Raw genomic sequence first — 21,916 nt, 5'->3', positions numbered from 1 at the left:
TGAAAACAATTTTTAAATAGATGAAGGAGTTTCTAAGCTATTTATAAAGCACTTACATGACTTGGAGAGAACCCTTTTGCAATATTTATAGTAATAAGATTCGTACGTGTAATTCCTGGATTGGAAACCTATATTCCGTAACAGTTGAGCCAGCAGACAAATGCAAGGGACTATGAGATACTAATTGACGTTATAAGTGACTACGATTTAAAACAAGAACATACAGATCAGCCGTTATATACTATCTGAATGAATTTTTCAGAAGAACAAGCTATTGTTTTTCTAAACGATTGCTTTACTTCTACCTATGCACGTGAAGCCGGGTTTCATTATTATCCTACAACGAAACCGCCGTTCAGGTACAGGTCTGACGCTGCACCAGATATTAGAATTCAACTTTGTACTATATAAACAAGATATGAGATTTAAGGACCCAAAATCAGCGAAGCATTTAACAACATTATTCCACTGTTCTGTTATGTATTAAGGGAAAAAAAATAACTACTAAATAATATTGAATTAAATAATTTATTCTTATTTTTGAAACATTTGATTATGATGTGTGTTATTAGATTTGATTTAAAGCTGAGGTAATAGGAAAACGAAATTTCCGAATTTTTCATAATTTTATTAATTTTATTAAACTTTAAAATAAACAAAGTGTTCTATCAAAGTAATAAGATTTTCGAAGCGTTTCGTCAGAGGGAAAGTTTGGGAATCCCATGCCTAATCTAACGTGATCCCCAAGGCATTGGTGAAGTTCCCTGGGCAGCATAAGCACTACGCAGGATCTGTATTGGCCATGGGTGGCATACTTAAGGAGCGGGCATAGGGCCGTTTCTTCATGCCGTTTCTTCACTGACAACGTTCCTTGTTCGATCGCGACAGTAAGTCAAAATACTATGCCTAAATCGTATGTGATGCGTCTAAGACCATACCTATGCGACGGTTCTATGACATTATTATTACAATAAGCTATAAAAATATACACATTGCTGTCCAAGACAGTCCGTCCTTAGGTGCACAGTTCCGTTTCATGATAGTATACAATGTGTGGATGCAACCTCATCTATGTGAGATCGTAATTTTCGTACTATTTTCTTTTCTTTTTCCGTTTTCACAAGTGTTCTTTGTACAAAGAGAGATATCGAACTATTGAAGATATGTTATTAAAAGAAGATTCCTCATGCAATCAACTTGTCTTCAGGTAAAAGTAAAGAAGAGATGGGGACAGTTTTTCGAACATGTCCAATATATGGTTACATAATTTAATCTGAAGCATGTTTGGCCTATTTAGCGGCTACTGTTGAAAGTAATTAAAAACTACAACCACGAGAGATCTCCAGAAACTCTCCTTCGAGACTCGTAGATCTTTTATCAATGTCTGAAATGTTCCCTTAAGTTATGGCTAAGTAGTATTGCTAAACCGATCAGATTATTTTATAGGAGTACTAGGAAACAATATTTTAAGAACATGGTCAGTCCCATATGGCAGTTCAGAACTCTAAATATTGCTCCTGATTACCGTTAAAGATTTATCTTTCTCAGTTTTTTTGATTCTTTAAAAATCAGTATAGTTACCGCTTTCAGTACCTCTTTTTCCTTTGTAAGACCATAAAATATTGACAATCTGACTTATTGCTTGCATTGCCCTGCAGGTACATTTTAATTTCAGCCCCACCGCAGATGTGATGACCATCTAGTTGCATGACACTATTACTGCATTTTTAATTGGAAGTATATCCTCTTTCAGAACTTCAAAACATGCTCTGGAGTCAAGTACACGACACTAGCCATGCTTTAGGGCCCTAGTATTTTAGCATCAATTCGCGTGTTAAAAAACACGGTTTTCTGGCCATGAAACAAATCTGTGCAGATGCATTAAATGAGTTTCAGCAGTGAAGAATCGCAATATACTCGCACCCGCAAGTATTTTCAAACGCTCACATTTCATTAACCAATGGAGGGACGTATGTTGTACGTCATTCTTGATTTCAAAATCCATACATTTCTCTATGCCAACGGCCTTGCCGCAGTGGTAACACCGGTTCTAGTCAGATCACTGAAGTTAAGTGCTGTCGGGGTGACAATCCGGTCTGCCGAGCGCTGTTGGCAAGCGTGGTGCACTCAGCCCTTGTGAGGCAAACTGAGGAGCTACTTGATTGAGAAGTAGCAGCTCCGGTCTCGTAAACTGACATACGGCTGGCAGGGCAGTGTGCTGACCACATGCCCTCCATAGCCCCATCCAGTGCCCACGGCGGCTGGTCGGTGCCATTGGACCTTCATGACCTGTTCGGGAAGCCTCTAGTTTTAGTTTCATACGTTTCTCAATGGATTAGTTACAAAACGTATCCAGATGGCACAGAAGAAGCTATATTCGCCCAACATGTTGCATATCAATGGACTTCGTAATGACGACAAAGGCCATGTTTGTAGTTGGGTAATGGGTTTAAAAATGTTGGGTCATAGTATCCTCAAAAAATACTAACATTTTGAAAAGTACTAATAAGTCGCTCTGACGCAGAGTTAGTTTGTTTGTTATTATATAACACCCTTCTGGGTGTATTAATGCCTCATCTTGTAAAACTGAGCCGTCCGGCTCGCTTTTCCCAAATTCCTTTGCAATGGTATTGCTGTGCCATGTAACGTCTTGGATAAATCGATTGTTCTCTCGAAATTTTTCTCTCAGAGGGTTTCTTATGCAGCGAATGGGAGACTATTTGGGCTCGTGCGCGTTGCATCAATTCTGGCTTTGGGAGTATCGCCACGGGATATGTGGTAGCCCTTCGCGAGGGTCCGTGAGTGACGCGGACTGTGACGACAGGTGCCGGGGCAGTCGACTGTAGTGCGTCTAAGGTGGACTGTTACTTGTATAGTAGCATGGTCCGGCTTTCCATTGCTAGAGTGTTCTCAAAGGGCTCTATTAGCATCCTGAAGAGTAGATCAGGTTTCTGTAGGGCGAGCTCCTGTGGAGTCTGCAGTGAATCGGTGACATTGTGGCAGACTACTTTGGGAGTCATGCCCGGTATTCTTATTCTAGTATCCTGTCGCCACCGCGTTAACTCTAACTGGTCTAGAGAGCTAAGCAAGATGTCTGTGGTTTTCTTCTGACAGGTCCTCCAGAACACGGTGATACTTTTTGCACTGCTTATACTGTTCCCGCATCTTAGTTATATCTGAAAGCTGAGTTACTTTTATTGTCATGACATCTGAACAGTGCTGTGACCTCAAGTTGGTCGTGGTTTGTTAACATCCAAATCAACAGCTATTGCACGTAACAAGTTTGTAAGTGAATTCCCTTATGTTTTAGTTACGTTGGTAGCTTGTGGTAACAAATCTGTATCAGGTATTTCTGCTCAAATGTTCTCCGTTGTTAATGCATTTCAAAGGCCACCTTGACAGATGTTTTGTCAGAAAACGAGGAAGAAGCTATTTCACAGTTGGGCTTGTACCTGTGTGTTATCATTTGGAACGACGCTTAAGTAATCTGGATTTTAATTTGTCGTGTTGTAACTTAGTCAATGTTTTTCTTAGAACTACCACTACTTCTAATGAGATGTGTCAGCTCCTGTAGATAGATGCTGTTTGAAAAGGCTGTATGACTAAGATTTATCTTTTCTAGTATTTGTGTACTTAATCTTAAATTTTAAAGGATTCACTAAAGTTACGTAATTATTTTTACTCCTTTTAAAATCTGCTTACTGCACTGAACTTTGCTACAAAATCTTTCTACAAGTTTTAATAATTTATGTGGTAAATGCAAGTTCATTCTTCTTTGATTAAGTTAAGTCGAAATTCGGGAATGCGCAGCTAAGTTTTCTCAAGTTTTAGCTTGTACAGTTGTTTCATAAGCTCCGTACGTTTATGCGTTTTGGAAACTACTTTCTTTGAGCTACAGTTAATACGTAAAATTTGTACCTAATTAAGAGACGTTTTGGCTATTTTTCAGCGACATTCCTTAGAACACAGGTCTCCTCAACGTAGAAGTTACTGAATTTTAACCCTTAAAGATTTATCAGTGAACTCATTCGGCAGTCCCTTAGGATCATATCGCAGTTCAAAAGCAAAATCTGCACATCCTAAATGGGAGATGCCTCAGTACCATCTTTTCCACAACCTACTTCACTATTATGCGAAGAAACACACTGCATAGTATCCCACAGCAGTCTCCATTTTGGAATAGCGTCAAAAAACTTACCTTCTGCACCTGTAAATTACTTACACTGAACACGATATTCACTATTAATGAACCGAAATAGCTGTGTTCCGTTGAAGTATTTGATTATTCGTAGACTGACTTAGCACTGATGAGACAAAGATTTTACTAATAAGCGTCGGCTAGATGGCGGGGCGCCACCATGTTGCTACCTTGTGTTTCAGACTAAAAGAATGTCTCAAGAAGAGCAAAATAATTGAAAGAAATGCTGAGTATAGCCCTGATATTTCACTCAAATTGTGCAAACTGGTAACAAAAACCACGTGGCTTCTCAGTGCATATAACATGAATTGAAATTCTGGTAAAAGCAATTAAATTATACATTCTGCACGTACGTCTTTCCGAAATATAATCAACTGTTCAGGAGAGGATGATAAGGTTGAATGCATAACACAAAGTATGGAGTAGATGTCACTGGAGCCCGTAAATCAGGTCCCATCTTACAAGAACAAATGACCAGTAAGCCTTTCTGATGCTACGTGCATGAATACCATCTTACATTACAACTCGCTGCCGAGTTCTGCACGTGGAATCATTATAAAGTAAACGTGCGAATATTTGAATGACAGGACTGAAATGAACATTACGTTGCTAGTAATTACCACGTCAAACAGGTAAGGTCTCATCCAGCATTGCAGACCTCTGAAACACCTCACGTCAACTTCAGAACCCCTAGTAATGCAATCCCCATTCGCATCGCCGGCCAGAGTGGCCGAGAGGTTCTAGGCGCTACAGTCGAACCGCGAGACCGCTACGGTCGTAGGTTCGAATCCTGCCTCGGGCATGGATGTGTGTGATGTCCTTAGGTTAGTTAGGTTTAAGTAGTCCTAAGTTCTAGGGGACTGATGACCTCAGCAGTTAAGTCCCATAGTGCTCAGAGCCATTTGAACCAACCCATTTGCATCTACACGGTCTCGCGGCTCGGACAACCGGCATCATTTCTCATTGGCTGAATGACCGAGTTGCGTACCAGAGATGCAAACGCACTTCAGCAGTACTAGAAAGAGGTAACTCAAAGAGTATACACGACTAATCGAATGCTGAATATTGAAAAGATTATTTCGTGATTTTACAAAGTAAAAGAAAAAAAAAACAGTGGGCAACAATGAAAGTGAAATTTAACATGCAACTTTCAGCATAATTTTTGGAGAGAGTGTACGTTTCCACAAACAGCTGCGATCTTCTTGCTTTTGAATCGAGAACTTTAACGATTTGAAACGGATTGATTGATGGAGATCTTACGTCAGTCATAGGTATAGGTAACATTAACTCAAAAGCTACAGATGCTCCTCTTGACGTCGACTCGACTCACCAACTAGAACTTTCTTGCGAGCCCATCAAGAGCAGTACAGAAATCACGAAATGTCTGTAAGATAAGCTACGCCGCTGGACGCTCTGTAGATACGAGTATGAAGGCAGCCGAGAACCGCCGCACAAGGTCAGATAAGAGTCTGCGAAGTCGTCCTGGCTTGTCGACGTCTGGCAGCTTCTGGGCAGTTCGTGAGTCAGCAACAAAGGCTGAACTTTGGGCGTAGAGCGGCAGGAAACTTTCTAGTCGTCCTCTTATCAGTAACGAAGAGAACAACGTTTTTCGAAAGCTCTTGTTGGGCTTCGTCACCCTGGTGGCACTGTTCATAAGAATGATATCTTCTCTGTGTCCCATCGCGCTTGTAACTCTGTGTCACGTACTAAAGGTCACGAAACTATGCTTGCTGCCAGCGAACGTTCAATAATGTAACACCAGAAGCTGCGTAATGCCGGTCCCTAAATTTTCATCTAATGTCATATGTTGTATTGATAGAAAATTTGTGATATTTTATGACAGTCTTCCATGGTTATATGGGTGTTGAGACTTTGTAAACAATACTTCCTCACTTCTCCAACAACTGCGTAATCACACAAACAGACTAGTTTTGGATTCCCCTCTTGTATTGTGAATACTGTATCATTCCTACGGTTAGAAGAATCATCCTGGATTTGTAGTTCGGAGTACAGGAAGCAATTACATTAACGACGCTCCAAAGCATCAAAAATATAGTCATAATGGCTATTTATTTTGTAGAAAGCAACTGAAGTGAATCATTCTGCCATTCGTATCTCTGGGCGAATGCTCGAGGAATGATCGCGAGAATGCAGTTGCATTTGAATAATGTTTTACGATATGATTCGTAGAATGTTAAAACTTTGAGAGTCGTGAAGAAAGTGGAAAACGGGAAGAAAGTCAAGCTACATCGACTTTGTAGAACTTAAAGAAAGACAAGTCTTCTGAGCAGATAATAATGGCAATAGTTTGGTCGAATGTTGTACCAAATGTTAGCAGTCATTTTAATATTTTCAGCCGCACTTTCCGTTGGACCTCCTTTACAGACAGATGCCTCACAAAGCTAATGAAATGGGAAGAAGTCTACAGGTACCCTGTTGTCTGAAACGTTTGCATTTCCACTGCACATTAATCTAACAGCTAAGCTGAGAGCTACAGGCTACCCACTACAAATATAAGGCGTTCGTAATATCAGTCCCCACATTATCGGTTCCCACATAAACATTCATTTATTCATTCATTTCTATAGCGGAAAAGACAATAACCCAGTTAATAATAATATACAAGAACCGCTTACATTATTTCATATACGTCAACAGTCAACCAGCCTCTAGTGGATAATGGCACTGTACTATTAGGAACAGGTATTTTGCCCGCTTAGAGCATTCCCGTGGACTAGGTGTATCGTCTTTCACCAGTAATCGAAACATCCTGGGTCCTGGATTCGAAACAACAACTGTTTAAATTCTGAGTAAAAATCATCATCAATGGGGGCTGAAGACTTACGGCATAAGAGGTCACCTTCGCTCTGCTAACGGCCCCTTCAAGAGGGCGGAGAAGTGGACAGAATTTCAGGGTACTCCCGTGCCCTTGAGATCGAAACTGCCCCAAAACGGCGGAAGAATCAGCAATGACTACCGGAAAGAGGAAGCAGAAGGCAACGGAAACCACTACATTAAAGATACATAATGTGTTTTCACAGAACACGTGGACTGTAGTCTAAGAACTGTCGTGATGATTCTCCACCCAACTGCGGATTCGGGGGGTTAGAATAGGCCTGAGATATTCCAGTCTGTCGTAAGAGGCCACTAAAGGGAGTCTCCAAACTTTTGGCTGACAGTTTTGGTCCCCTTTTAGGGTTTGAATTCAAACTTTTAGAATTCTACAGAAGTGCAGGCCATTGGGGGAACGACACCTTATGTGGTACACCAGATATCCATTGTCCGATTAGATCTTCTGCACCTCTTATTGTCATGGCTATGCAACACGACAGACAATTTAGCTATTTGAGCGTTGACAGCTTCCGAGGTAAGTCACCTTCTGCCGTTGCCCACTGTCCTCTTTCGCACCCAGGACAATATCCAGCATGGTAGCCAGACTGTCGTGATGGGACCGTCATGTACTCATCTGGTGGTAGCCCAATGACAACACAGGGGTTGCACTGCTGATGCCTGAGCTGCAAAATCACTATACCAAGGAGCAGATGCCCATATTCTTGGGACATCATGACTCCCAGCAACGCCCATCGCGCCAGGTGGGCTTTCCTGTGGCTGGTTGGCGCCCATGAGGAGAGCCCCTGATAGGAGTGGGTGGCATCAGAGCGGATGATCCACAATGAAGAAAACCAAATCATCTCTTGCTGGTGATAGCATGGCGCCAGCGGTCTCTAAGAAGGGTAGGTATACTATGACGCAGAGAAGTATGACCCTAATTCTTTCCCATTCCTAGTTACACCATGGGAGGAACGTACGGCTACGGAAAAGAGAGACCTTATTAACCAGATATTTACTCTACAGCAGACCAGATGGGTTCTTCGTTCTAGGTACAAAGACTATTTTTCGTGAACGCCTGGAGGATAAGTTTGGGAAAGTGACAGCGCTGTCCAAAATGCACAGTGGGTCAATCCTGCTTCAGACAGAATCTCTAGTTGCAATCCGACGATGAGCCACGGGACAATTAAGACCGATGGGGCGTTCACTTCGTCCGGCGCGTCTACAGGGGACCAAAAGAAAATAGTGTTGCTACCGGATCCTTCATCTTGGCCTCTGAGGCGAAACTTTACCTGAAAAGGTCGTGGTAAAGGTATACAGATGTGACGTAAAAGAGCTTTCGGACGTCAGTTGCATCCAAATACTCCATGTGCACCTCCTCCCAACTATGTGTACTGTTGAGAGCACCACTCCCCTAGCTCTCTGGACTCCACAGTACTCCAAAAGGAGAGGAAAATTACGGAGTAAAATATCCTGGGCCGATTGACTTACCAAGAGGCTAAACGAAAATATGAACAGTGAAACCTACAATTATGATTAAAGGGATTTAAGGCAAAGAATTAGAGACCATGGACCAGCATGTGTCATTTCCTGTTACTTCCTCATTGACATAAATACCTGTGAAACAGGCAGGCCTTAGGCAATCACAATTTCAGTTAATTACAACACAGATTGAAGGTATATATCAACAATAGGGCAATAAAAACCGGTAACAGCTTCGGTTAAACAAAATTACCAAATAGGAAACAGGCAGCCCTTCGATAGTAACAGTTTCACTGGCCTAGAAGGGAAAACCGATAGAGGTACTCAAGGTACCCTCCGCCACACACCGTCAGGTGGTTTGCGGAGTATGGATGTGGATGGATGGATATGTTAAATTAAACAGAAAATAAACAGGCCTTCTTTAATAACAGCCAGTAAAAAACAGCCAACAGAAAACAGGCAGGCATTCTTTAATAACAGCTTCAGTTAAACAAAATTACCAAATGGGAAATAGGCAGGCCCTCAATAGCAACAGTTTCAGTTATCTGGTTACCTTCCATTCAGAAAGCTGTTGTACTCAGCGACTGTTATACTGACTTGTAAATTATCGATTTCAGAGATAAGTTGTCCTTCTTAAATCTTTATTGGCGGATCTAGATTTCAGGTAGAAGCTAGCCATTCTCAATGCTAAGAATACAAGAAGTACATAGTTAGACGATGTCATAAAAAGTTACAGTTAGTGGGTTAACTCATATGGTTTGTATATTACATACTACTATTGTTTTTATTCAATGCATGTAATGCCTATCGGTCGGGCTTCATCCACAGTTCATTGAATACTACTGTTTGCGGAAGGCGGGCTGTATGGAGAACACACCGGTTGGTTACATGGCGCCATCCATGTGAACTACGTATATAAACTTCAAGGGAAGTAAACCACTTCAGATTTGCATAAGAATTACATAAAATGAAAGATAAGAATTTTTCTTATGTTTCATTTTATGTAATTCTCATGCAAATCTGAAGTGGTTTACTTCCCTTGAAGTTTATAAGGGCGTTATTCCCGGGCTAGCCAATTCACCGCCCGGAAGGTAACAAATCCTGCTACCTGGTTTTCTTCCCATCAAGCTCTAAACATGTGACTTTAAGCTGCAGTCCATTAACCAAGGACACTAATTCAGCGGTTGATTCCTTATCACGATCCTCTAACTTTAATGCCCTTATATACCCACACCCTGTGTAACTTACTGCCACTAGGTTGAGTGCCCTCTAAAAAGCCGATGTTGTCATCAAGACTCCTAACAGCTTTAAACAAAAACTCAAGGGCTGCCCACAACATCCAGCGTGACGTCAACCGGCTGAAGAACGGTAGCATGCAAGTGGGCTGCTAAGTCCAGAACACTGCCCTCAATAGGCTGGCGTCTTATATGAGGTGGTCCTTCCTCAATAGGCCGATCCTGGCCGGCCGGAGTGGCCGTGCGGTTCTAGGCGCTACAGTCTGGAGCCGAGCGACCGCTACGGTCGCAGGTTCGAATCCTGCCTCGGGCATGGATGTGTGTGATTTCCTTAGGTTCGTTAGGTTTAATTAGTTCTAAGTTCTAGGCGACTGATGACTTCAGAAGTTAAGTCGCATAGTGCTCAGAGCCATTTGAACCATTTGAGCCGATCCTGGGGCACTGCCTGACTGATATTATAGAGTTGATCCCCTAAAACAGAACCAAACAACAAAGACAGAAACCGTACAACAGTAACATGGCTTAACCAATCAAACCAATAGTAATGAAATGGCGATATTACAATCGTAACCACGCTCTGCTACCAGTGAAATCTGTGAATTAAGGATGGCAGGATTGGGTTGCGATTGTGGACGGGGCCCAAATCAATTACTATTGGTTTGGTTTGCAATTTCACTCATTTACTTTAGTCAATTAATTTTTGAAAACAAGTGGATGATGTCGCAATCAGATTTTTAAGGCACGTAACCACAATCACTGCTGAAGGCCTTTAACGACCTAAATGGCAATTATTAAAATAATTAGCAAACATACACAAAATACAGACAGCAAATAATTTTTGAAAATAATTCAATGTCGTCACAATCAGAATTTTAAGCCAAGTAACCACTATCACTGCTGAAGGGCTTTAACGCCCAAAATGCCAATTATAAAAAAAATAAATATACTGAATGAGATTTTCACTCTGCAGCGGAGTGTGCGCTGATATGAAACTTTCTGGCGGATTAAAACTGTGTGCCCGACCGAGACTCGAACTCCGGACCTTCGCCTTTCGCGGGCAAGTGCTCTACCATCTGAGCTACCGAAGCACGACTCACACCTGGTCCTCACAGCTTTACTTCTGCCAGTATCTCGTCTCCTACCTTCCAAACTTTACAGAAGCTCTCCTGCGAACCTTGCAGAACTAGCACTCCTGAAAGAAAGGATACTGCGGAGACATGGCTTAGCCACAGCCTGGGGGATGTTTCCAGAATGAGATTTTCACTCTGCAGCGGAGTCCCGAGTTCGAGTCTCGGTCGTGCACACAGTTTTAATCTGCCAGGAAGTTTCATATCAGCGCACACTCCGCTGCAGAGTGAAAATCTCATTCTGGAAACATCGCTCCTGCGTCCCCCAACCAAACTCTCTCCTCACACCACACAGAAATGGCACGAGGTCGCTCCAAAGATAGAGCAACAGAACTACATATCGATAAGTGCCGCTGCTGCCACTAGCGGACAGACAACACTTACTAAACCGAGTGGCGCCAGTGAACGTAAGAAGAAAACAAACAACGCAACCATGTCAACTAGAAGATACTGTCTGGCAGAAATCTACACACGGCACCAACGCGAGCCGCAGCACAGCTCATCCTCCATTGCGGATCAGGCGAAAACTGCTTGCGCATTATATTGCCCACTTCATAGTTTGACTCATCATCGCAATTAGCGTCTCCTTTTGTCTAACATGGCGATCCATTTTCCACAATGGAGCCCAGATCGGAGATTCGAATTTGCAGTCCGTGTTCGGTCGCATTGCACTTCACACTTTCCCTCTACCACCTTTCCTGTAGGTGCACTCATGTACACATCCATGGTCCGAACCTAAGCCACAGCTTTGTCTGGACCTATCACAAGGCCCAAAAGGCTCATTTCCACCTGAGACCTTCCACCAGAAATTTTTCCCTATTCTCAGTGAATTCCACAGCTCAGAAATAGCCTACACCAATTAGTTCGCTTATGTTCACTTTGCTTACGCTTATTTTGGACATAGTGAACAGCGCTCCTTCCCAGATGGGTGCCGTGTTTTCACTGTAGATTTTGTAGCCATCTCTCGCGCTCTTGTGCATATCTGCTCCTGCACAGATGAGTCCTTCGTCATCTGTAGTGACTCTGTAAGTTGCTCTCGATCGGTGCATTCCTCATCATCCTTTAGTAACCCAGGAATCTCTTTATACCCTTGGAAACTGTAGGCGTTCTGTATACATTGTTGACCTCAGAACATGTCAGAATCCCAGGAAATGAACTTGCTGACAGGCTGGCCAAACAAGCTACCAGTAAACCAGCTCTGGAGATTGGCCGACTGGAGACTGATCTCTCATCAGTCTTACACTGTCAAGTTTTCGGGATCTGGGATACTGAATAGAGCACCATCAGTACAAAAAATAAACTGCGTTTCATCCAGGAGACAACGAATGTGTGGTGGTCGTCTATGAGATCCTCTCATATGGACTCCGTTGTCCTTCTTTAATACCGTATTGGGCATACTTGGCTGACTGATGGTCACCTCCTCCATCGCGAGAACCATCCTAGGTGTCGCTGTGGTTCCTCCATGACTTTCATCCGCAACGTGTTGGACTTCCCAGTTTTAGCCGCTCTACAGCGGACTATTAAGGTTCCAGCCACGCTGCCATTGATGTTGGGAGAGAATGCCTCAACAGCTGATATAGTCTCACGTTTTATGTGCGGAGGGGCGACGGGGGGGGGAGTGAGACTTATATCACACAATCTAAGGGTGGGCGTCTGGCCTTCTCCACCAAAACTCAATTCTCCACCCATTTTAACTCTTCCTCAATCTTACCCTGCTGTTTTTTTGCCTTGGTGTTCGTCTTATCCCTATCTGTGTACCTCTAGCCTTATCTTTTAGGCTGGAGGTTTTATTGTATTTTTTCTTCTTACGATCAGCCAGCCCCAGCAATACGCTATATTCTTTTAATCCCTTCTACCGCTTTTCCTTTTGTGCACGTCATCTCCTTTTGTCTTGCCTCTTTCGTTTTCACTGTCTGTGTGTGGCTCAGTTAATTTCCCTGCTTTTTTATTCCCCAGACTTTTTGGGGATTGATTTTACTGCGCGACCTGTTTAACTGTGGAAAAAGGGACTGATGACCATGTTTGGTCACCATTCGGATCTTCCAGTGGGGTTATAATGGGGGAGATGAGCATGAAGAAAGATCGTGTAAACGTAGATGGAATAAAATTCTAAGAGTTGGTGCGTGGAATGTCTGGAATGTGGACATAGTAGAAAACCTAGGAGTTTTGAAAAGATCAATGCAAAGGCTCAATCTAGATCATATATTGACTGTCAGTGATATGATATGAAATGGAAATGAGATAAGCGTTTCTGATCAGATGAACAAAGGATGATATCAATTTCAATAGAAAATGGTATAATGGGAGGAGAATTCGTTATCAATAAGGAAGTGGTGTATAGAGTGAGATACTGTACACAGTTCAGTATTAGGCTGGTTCTCAGTAGATTTGCCAGCAAACGAAGTGGTGACACGATAGTATACACGCCAACGTCGCAAACAGAAGGTGAAGAGATAGTGAAAGTATGTGAGGATATTGAATGGGTAATCATCTAACCAGACCACGGTTTTCCAGTCGTCTAGGGTCGAACCGATACAGTCACGAGTCCAGGAGAGACGCTGCAGGTGATATGCTGATAGCAAAGGCACTCGCTTCGGTCTTCTGCTGCCATAGCCGCCTAACGCCAAATTTCGCCACATTTTCCAAACGGATACGTTCGGCGTACATCCAACATTGATGTCCGCGGTTATTTCACAGTGTGTTGCTTGTCTGTTAGCACTGACAACCGTACGAAAATGCCGCCGATCTCCGACGTTAAGTGTAGTCCGTCGACCACTGCGGTGCTCGTAGTGAGGGATAGTGCCTGAAATTTGGTATTCTCAGCACACTCTTGACACTGTGAATTCCCTAACGATTTCCGAAATGGAATTCCCCGTGCGTCTAATTCCAACTACCAATCGGCGTTTAAGGTCTTTTCATATGACTCGCCGGAACGCAAATGACAGCTCCGCCAATGTACAGTGCATCTTGTGTTAGCGATACTATGGCCATTTGTATACGTGCGTAATGCTATACCATGACTTTCGTCACTTCAGTGTAATGTAAAGTCTTCTACATTGCGGTGAGGATTCTGAGCTTAACGGTGATGTACTTAACCGAAGGTGGTAGCAAAATAAAAGCAATTTATCACCTCAAGTGTGCCTAGACATTATGCGGTTCGTAACAGTGTCTTCTGAAAGAAAAATTAATTGGTACTGAAACACCAAAGGGCAGGCAGCTGCAGGCCTCGTACCACACCGTGCTGAGCAACTGGGCTTGGAACGCGCCGTCCAGCCTCCAGAGCCGCCAGCAGGGTGGACTCCCGCTGCAACGTGAGACGGGGTTTCCGGTAGCTTACCGCCGCCGCCGCCGCCGCCGCTGCCGCTGCCGCTGCCGCTGCCGCCACCCTTGCCCCTCGCGAAGCTCATTAACAGACGCTCCATTCCACGCCACAGACTCCGAATGGCTAGCCTTAACGCCAAGGCGGTATTTAAGACCCAAGTTCGTCCCTTCTCTTAGCGTGCAACGTAGCAAAAGCGGATCAATAATCCGACCCCTCTGCAGAGATTTCGGCGGGATACAGTCGCTGTATTTTGCTTAAGGGGGTTCCCTCTCTGCTTGGAGCACAGTTACCAGCTATCTGCGTGAAACCGCTTGTTGCACGTTCACAGTCAGACAAACCAGTAGTCTAAAAACTGACAACATTTCCTAATCATCATATGTGTTCAGTGATGCAACACACGGTAGAGGAACGTTGACACACTACACACATCTACATTCTACCTCTCATCATCTGGGCGCACGTACTTGCAAGTGCAATCTATATATCACAAAATAAAGTCCCTCAGATAAAAATCCCTTGTCCAGTTTCAACCAAGACTGCTGGCTAACTTCTTTTCCGACCCATTATAATACTACATGCTCCACAGACTGCTTCTTCATATTCAGACGTTCCTCCGTCTGTGTCTGCTTATTCACATAGCACTAGAAATTTCGTACAGTGACTCGTTCCATTGAACACTAAAAGTATTGCATGAACACACCAAGGTACCAGTGGTTCCCTCCTCTTCTAAAGATAACAACATGTCTTAATGCTGAAGAATACATTTACGTTAGTTACCTGCGAATGTCTTTTTTTTGTTATTAATGTTTATACTAGAGTCAGAATAGGTCTATGGAATTGGTAAGTCATCTGTTTCAAGATTGGGCACGTTATAAAACCTCTCCTTCTTGCGAATTGCTGTTCCGAATACTTATCTTCCTTCTTGTCTACGTGCGACGTCTGTAAATCCATTTCAGTTCCTTTTAGTGGGCGGTGCTGTGTGTAGCTCTGTACACAACGGTATGGCAAATTTTGTCGTGAGGAAGTTCGACGGGAACAGAAATGATTAGCCAAAAAGGTAACACAGTAAACCGAATATTTACTTAACGTGTAAGGTAAACCTACGTTTCTAGCAATTGTAGACTTAGAGAAAGCTTTTGACAATGTTGACGAGAATACTCTCTTTCAAATTCTGAAGGTGGTAGGGGTAAAATACAGGGAGCGAAAGGCTATTTACAATTTGTACACAAACCAGATGGCAGAGTTGAGGGACATGAGGAAGGGAAGCAATGGATGGGAAGGGAGTGAGACAGGGTTGTAGCCTGTCCCAGATGTTATTCAATCGGTATATTGAGCAAGCAGTGAAGGAAACAAAACAAAAATTCGGAGTAGGTATTAAAATCCATGGAGAAGAAATAAAAACTTTGAGGTTCGCCGATGACATTGTAACTCTGTCAGAGACAGCAAAGGACCGGGAAGAGGAGTTGAACGGAATGGACAGTGTCTTGAAAGGAGGATATAAGATGAACATAAACAAAAGCAAAACGAGGATAAAGAAATATAGTCGAATTAAGTCGGGTGATGCTGAGGGAATTAGATTAGGAAATGAGACACTTAAAGTAGTAAATGAGTTTTGCTATTTGGGGAGCAAAATAACTGATGATGGTCGAAGTAGACAGGATATAAAATTTAGACTGGGAATGGCTAGGAAAGCGTTTCTGAAGAAGACAAATTTGTTAACATCGAGTATAGATTTAAGTGTCAGGAAGTCGTTTCTGAAAGTATGTGTGTGGAGTCTAGCCATGTATGGAAGTGAAACATGGACGATAAATAGCTTGGACAAGAGGAGAATAGAAGCTTTCGAAATGTGGTGCTACAGAAGAATGCTGAAGATTAGATGGGTAGATCACATAACTAATGAGGAGGTATTGAATAGAATTGGGGAGAAGAGTTTGTGGCACAACTTGACAAGAAGAAGGTACCGATTAGTAGGACATGTTGTGAGGCATCAAGGATCACCAATTTAGTATTGGAGGGGAGCGTGCAGGGTAAAAATCGTAGAGGGAGACCAAGAGGTGAATACACTAAGCAGATTCAGAAGCATGTAGGTTGCAGTAGGTACGGGGAAATGAAGAAGCGTGCACAGGATAGAGTGGGATGGAGAGCTGCATCAGACCAGTCTCAGGACTGAAGACCACAACAACAACAACAGTATTTCTCCAAGCCTACAAAGACTCATAAACAATGCAGCAAGAAACAGAATCCAGCTCAAACAACAGCTACAATGATGAAGCTCTCTGTACTAAAGCACGATCGGTGGCGTCGGAGCTGCAACTTGGCGGCGTCACCGTAGGGCCATGTGGGGAAGGGGCTCAAAGTGCGAGTGGGCTGTCTGGCTGCTGCCGGCCGTCCTGTATGGGTGCGGACGTGGGCGCTCATGATAGGGAGCCACTGGAGACGCAGCTGATAGGACGCGCAGCACTGGGTCTACCAGATCCTAAGAGCCCTCTATCGGTGTCTGTTGGAAACTTGCGGTTCCATTGCCGACTTTTCGATGCCCGTGGGGTGGCGTCGATACGTGGTACCACAAGTGGCCACCCCGAACCAAAATATAGTCATCTGCAAAGACGTCACGTTTTTTCTTGTAACAACACGACCTCCAGACATCGTAACGATCTCGGTTCGGTGAATAACGGATTTCAAAAATTCCACAGGATGCCACATGCTCCCAGAACAGCTCATTAATGATTAGATCCAACAACACTATCAAATCGCTTATACGTTCATTGCTATGCTTCATCCGCATTATTTATGGAATTAAGATCAGATCATTTAGCAAGTCAACTGAGAGGCGATAGCGTGATCTTGGAAGACAGGAATGACCACAGTATTGTTATCATGATAATGTAGAAGAATCTTGAGATAAACTTTCTGGTTCGTGGTCACGGTTAGTCGGCCCAAGTTGCGATGTGGAAAACAAATATGGTGGTGGGTAGGACCAAACACAACAACTCGTTTCTGCCAGTCTGTCAGCTGTACACGTCGACCCATATCACTGCGTTGATTCCACTCAACACACTGCAATACACAACCAATCATTGTCATCACTCAGCGCCAGCGGTGGAGGCTCAGATGACCGCTGGTACCAGTTCTGCACTGTTTACTGCGCTGCAAAGTGACCAGCGTGCTCTACTAAATGGGAGGCACTCATATTTCGTCCAAGGAGCTTTTGTTCTTTGCTTCTGGTGCTTGTCTTATCCCTGTCTGTCGGTATACCTCGCGTCAGATGTTATTTCTATAAACTCCCACTTGGTTCAACTTACTCCTCGTACTTTCTGTCTCATCCTTTAAACTACACTCTCCAAATGAATTAGGGGAACATGTCTTTTGGCTTCTGTCGTACTTCATGGAGCAGTAGTTGAGAACTATGTATGTTACGAAGCTATACCTCTATCGTTCACAAATTAAGTACACAACCGCATCCTCCTTCACTTACATAACAAGAACCGAAATGTCCGACAGATGGGGATAACAAAGCGCAAACCATCATTCACCCCGTCACCCTAGTACTTTCCTTTGGACCTAGAGAGCTTCAGCAACGTGCATTCTCTCTGCACGTGTTTATTAACGCCTGACGCTCTCAGTATAAGTCTACAGATGTCGCCCTATAGTACCCGTTCCCCAATGAGAGGGTCTGTGAGTTTTGGAGAGTCAGTAGTGAAACATGACGAGAAAGAACATGTGTTAAGCATATGCCACACATGATGCCCGATGGGGTTTGGATCGGGGCTCACCGCTGACCATTCCATTATTTCAATGTCCAGGCGTTGAAAGACATCCCTCGTGATACGAACTGTCGGAGCCTTGACGTTAGTGTGTATGAACAACGATAAGATCAGCATAGCTGTCATCATTCATGCCTCCCCAAACTATCGCAGAACATTGGCCAAACTGTCGATTTCCTTGGCAAAATTTGGCAGGTACTACTCATGACGGCGTCACCGCACAGGAATACGGCCACCGCATTGCGTCAGGGGAAATCTGGAATCGTCTGTGAATAACATGTATCGCCAGTGACCAAGCAGGCGATCTACATGGGAACGGTCCTTTCTGGTAACCTGCTTCTTACTAGGGAACCACCCTATCGCACCCCCCTCAGATTTAGTTATAAGTTGGCACAGTGGATAGGCCTTGATAAACTGAACACAGATCAATCGAGAAAACAGGAAGAAGTTGTGTGGAACTATAAAAAAATAAGCAAAATGTACAAACTGAGTAGTCCATGCGTAAGATAGGCAACACAAGGCTAACGTCAGCTAAACAGCGCAGTGGTCCCGTGGTTAGCGTGAGCAGCTGCGTAGGGAGATGTCCTTTGTTCAAATCTTCTCTCCATTGAAAATTTTAATTTCTTTATTTTCGCAAAGTTATGATCTGTCCGTTCGTTCATTAACGTCTCTGTTCATTGTAATAAGTTTAGTGTCTGTGTTTTGCGACCGCATCGCAAAACCGTGCGATTAGTAGACGAAAGGACGTGCCTCTCCAATGGGAACCGAAAACATTTGATCCCAAGGTCATAGGTCAACCGATTCCTCCACAGGAAAACACATCTGACATATTTTATACGACACTGGTGACGGCATGTGCGTCACATGACAGGAATATGTTGTCGACCCACCTAACTTGTACACTTGGCGAATAGGTAAAAAGATTCTTCTACCTTGCCCGATTTAGGTTTTCTTGTGGATGTGATGATCACTCCCAAAAAAGTGATAAAAACATAAGAGTTTGTCAAATAAACTGAGAGTAAAAAATTAAACTTTTCATTCGATGGAAGATTTGAACCAAGGACCTTTCGTTCCGCAGCTGCTCACGTTACCACGAGACCACAGCGCTCCCGCGTTCTCAGTGTCCTTGATGTTGCATATCTTCCCAAGAACTACTCAGTTTGTATATTTTGCTTATTTTTTTCACAGTTCCACACAACTTCTTCCTGTTTTCTCAATTGATCTGTGTTCAGTTTTTCAAGGCCTATCCACTGTGCCAACTTACAACTAAATCTGAGGGGGGTGCGATGGGAAGGTTCCCTTGTTAGAGTCCGATAGGACACAGCGGCTCCAGTGATCCTTCAGAGATCGTTTTGCAGTGCTTTGGCGGTAGCCGTACAGCACCGCATCACATAGATGGCCAGATGTCAGTCATGTCGTGGGGTCACAATGTGTCAGTGACCTTTGCCAGCTCGCCTTGTGTGCTGATCTATCTCCCTGTAGCGTGTCCACACCTGTGGATGATAGATGGAGAGACACTGGCATTTGCAACAACGCGACATGAAGTCCAGCCTTCTTGGATCAAACAGACAGCTCTTGAAACTCATAGCGCATTAATATGTCACACTGCATATGCTTTGTTGAATACAACGTTCGAAACTGACAACTGACGTCTCTGTACCTCACTAGAGAACACTGGGACGCTGGCACTCACTTATTTTTGAGGGGTCACGTGATACTGTAGTGGATAACACAGTCGATAGATGGCGAATGACTTTTGTTGTTTATATACTTTGAAAGCAAAGTTCTGAAGTCATGCAACAAGACCACAGGCACCATGTGTGTCGAAAATAGATTTCACTTATCGGACATCTGTATGTGATTTTTTTTAAGCAGAGTATTATTTCTCTTGGAATCTTAACTTCATAATGTGTGGTTCCAGAATATTCCCTAACTTGTTGTACATATTTTTTTAAAAGAGTAAACCACCATTTGACTGTATATTAATGTATTTATATCAGTACTATCCAAATTTCGGTTTTTGTGGCATTATCAAGTATAGTGTTAAAAGTTGTTACACCATTATTAAGTTACATCTGTTAAGGCAGTCCAAAGCAAGTAAACAAGACTAACACATGACTTCAACATGTAACTGTCAAAGAAAGTAGTTCTTTGACATTACATTTTAAAGTTATGTATAAGTCTTGTTTTCTTGCTTTGGAATACACGATATAATTTAATAACGGCCTAACAACTTTTAGCACTGTACTTGATAATGACATAAAAACCTAAATCTAGGTAGCACAGAAGATATGTATAGTAATACACAGACAAATGGCTGTTTACTCTTTTAAAAAGTGAATCAACAGCAGAAAAAAATTTCTTGAAGTTATTTCCACTTTCCTTCTGCTAACCTTAACTAGTCGGATTTTTCTTGCCTTCTTTCCTTGTGCTAAAGCCGCACTTGTATCATACAACTACCATTCACCGTTATCTGTCTGCTACACCCATCGTCACATCCAATGCCCTATGCACAAACTTCTTGAATGCAGCTTCTTTCTAGGTTACCTCGGTGGTGCGAAATGTTTGGAATCATAACATCCATTGTAGTGACATTAGACTGAAGACTTTAAAGGCTTTAAAATTATTGTTCTTTGTTATATCTTGGTCTAAAATTTGAGTTCCGATATTGACTACGCGTTATACAGTGAAGTCCGTTTTCTCATTAAGTACATCAGATATTCTGTTGAGTTTATCAGTACCATCTACAAATTCATCTACATACAATAATACCCACTTTTTTGCATTACACACAACTGTATTAATTAAGAATCTATCGTAGCTTAAAAAGCTTCTCTTCTAAATTGTGAATAGAAGTATCGGCAGTTGTGGCTGAGGTACTTGATCTCAATGCCAATCCATTGCTCTGCATGTAAACATTTTTTGTTAAATGAGAAATAATTAAAAATCTGTGACCTACTATACAGGCTCAGTCGTCTCCTTCTTCTAGTTTCTTATGCTTCAACAGATTTTTGTAAGCCTAGTCGTCTCGCCTACCGGAACATTAGCTGGCTCTGAGCACTATGCGACTCAACTTCTGAGGTCATTAATCGCCTAGAACTTAGAACTAATTAAACCTAACTAACCTAAGGACATCACACACATCCATGCCCGAGGCAGGATTCGAACCTGCGACCGTAGCGGTCGCTCGGTTCCAGACTGTAGCGCCCAGAACCGCACGGCCACTCCGGCCGGCTAGGGAACATTAGCATTCAATTCCCTAACATCCAGGGATACTAACCAGTATCAATGGGTAACAGACTTACCTTTAATTCCATTCGTCAAAGACAAAGATACACACGGAGTGGTTGGTACAAACCGGGTATTTTCCTCGAAGCACCTTATTGAACAGCATTGTTAATTTCAAGGATGTACTACTTCCTACATTAATCTGTGCGGTGCTTACATGAAACTAAGGGAAGGAGAGGCAGATGGTGCAAAGGCCGATGATTGGGACACCGAATTAATTGTTACACCACCAAAACGTCAGAATTTTCTAAGAAAGTGTAATTACCCCAATATCGAGAAAAGGGATGTAGAAAAAAGTTGGATACATAAAAAGAACACGAAAAAAATCCGTAAAGGAAAATGCAGTTGGTACATACCAGCAGCATACTACACTCCTGGAAATGGAAAAAAGAACACATTGACACCGGTGTGTCAGACCCACCATACTTGCTCCGGACACTGCGAGAGGGCTGTACAAGCAATGATCACACGCACGGCACAGCGGACACACCAGGAACCGCGGTGTTGGCCGTCGAATGGCGCTAGCTGCGCAGCATTTGTGCACCGCCGCCGTCAGTGTCAGCCAGTTTGCCGTGGCATACGGAGCTCCATCGCAGTCTTTAACACTGGTAGCATGCCGCGACAGCGTGGACGTGAACCGTATGTGCAGTTGACGGACTTTGAGCGAGGGC

The sequence above is a fragment of the Schistocerca nitens genome, chromosome 5 (assembly GCF_023898315.1).
Source record: "Schistocerca nitens isolate TAMUIC-IGC-003100 chromosome 5, iqSchNite1.1, whole genome shotgun sequence".
Classification (NCBI taxonomy): domain Eukaryota; kingdom Metazoa; phylum Arthropoda; class Insecta; order Orthoptera; family Acrididae; genus Schistocerca; species Schistocerca nitens.
Note: the sequence above shows the minus strand (reverse complement) of the source record.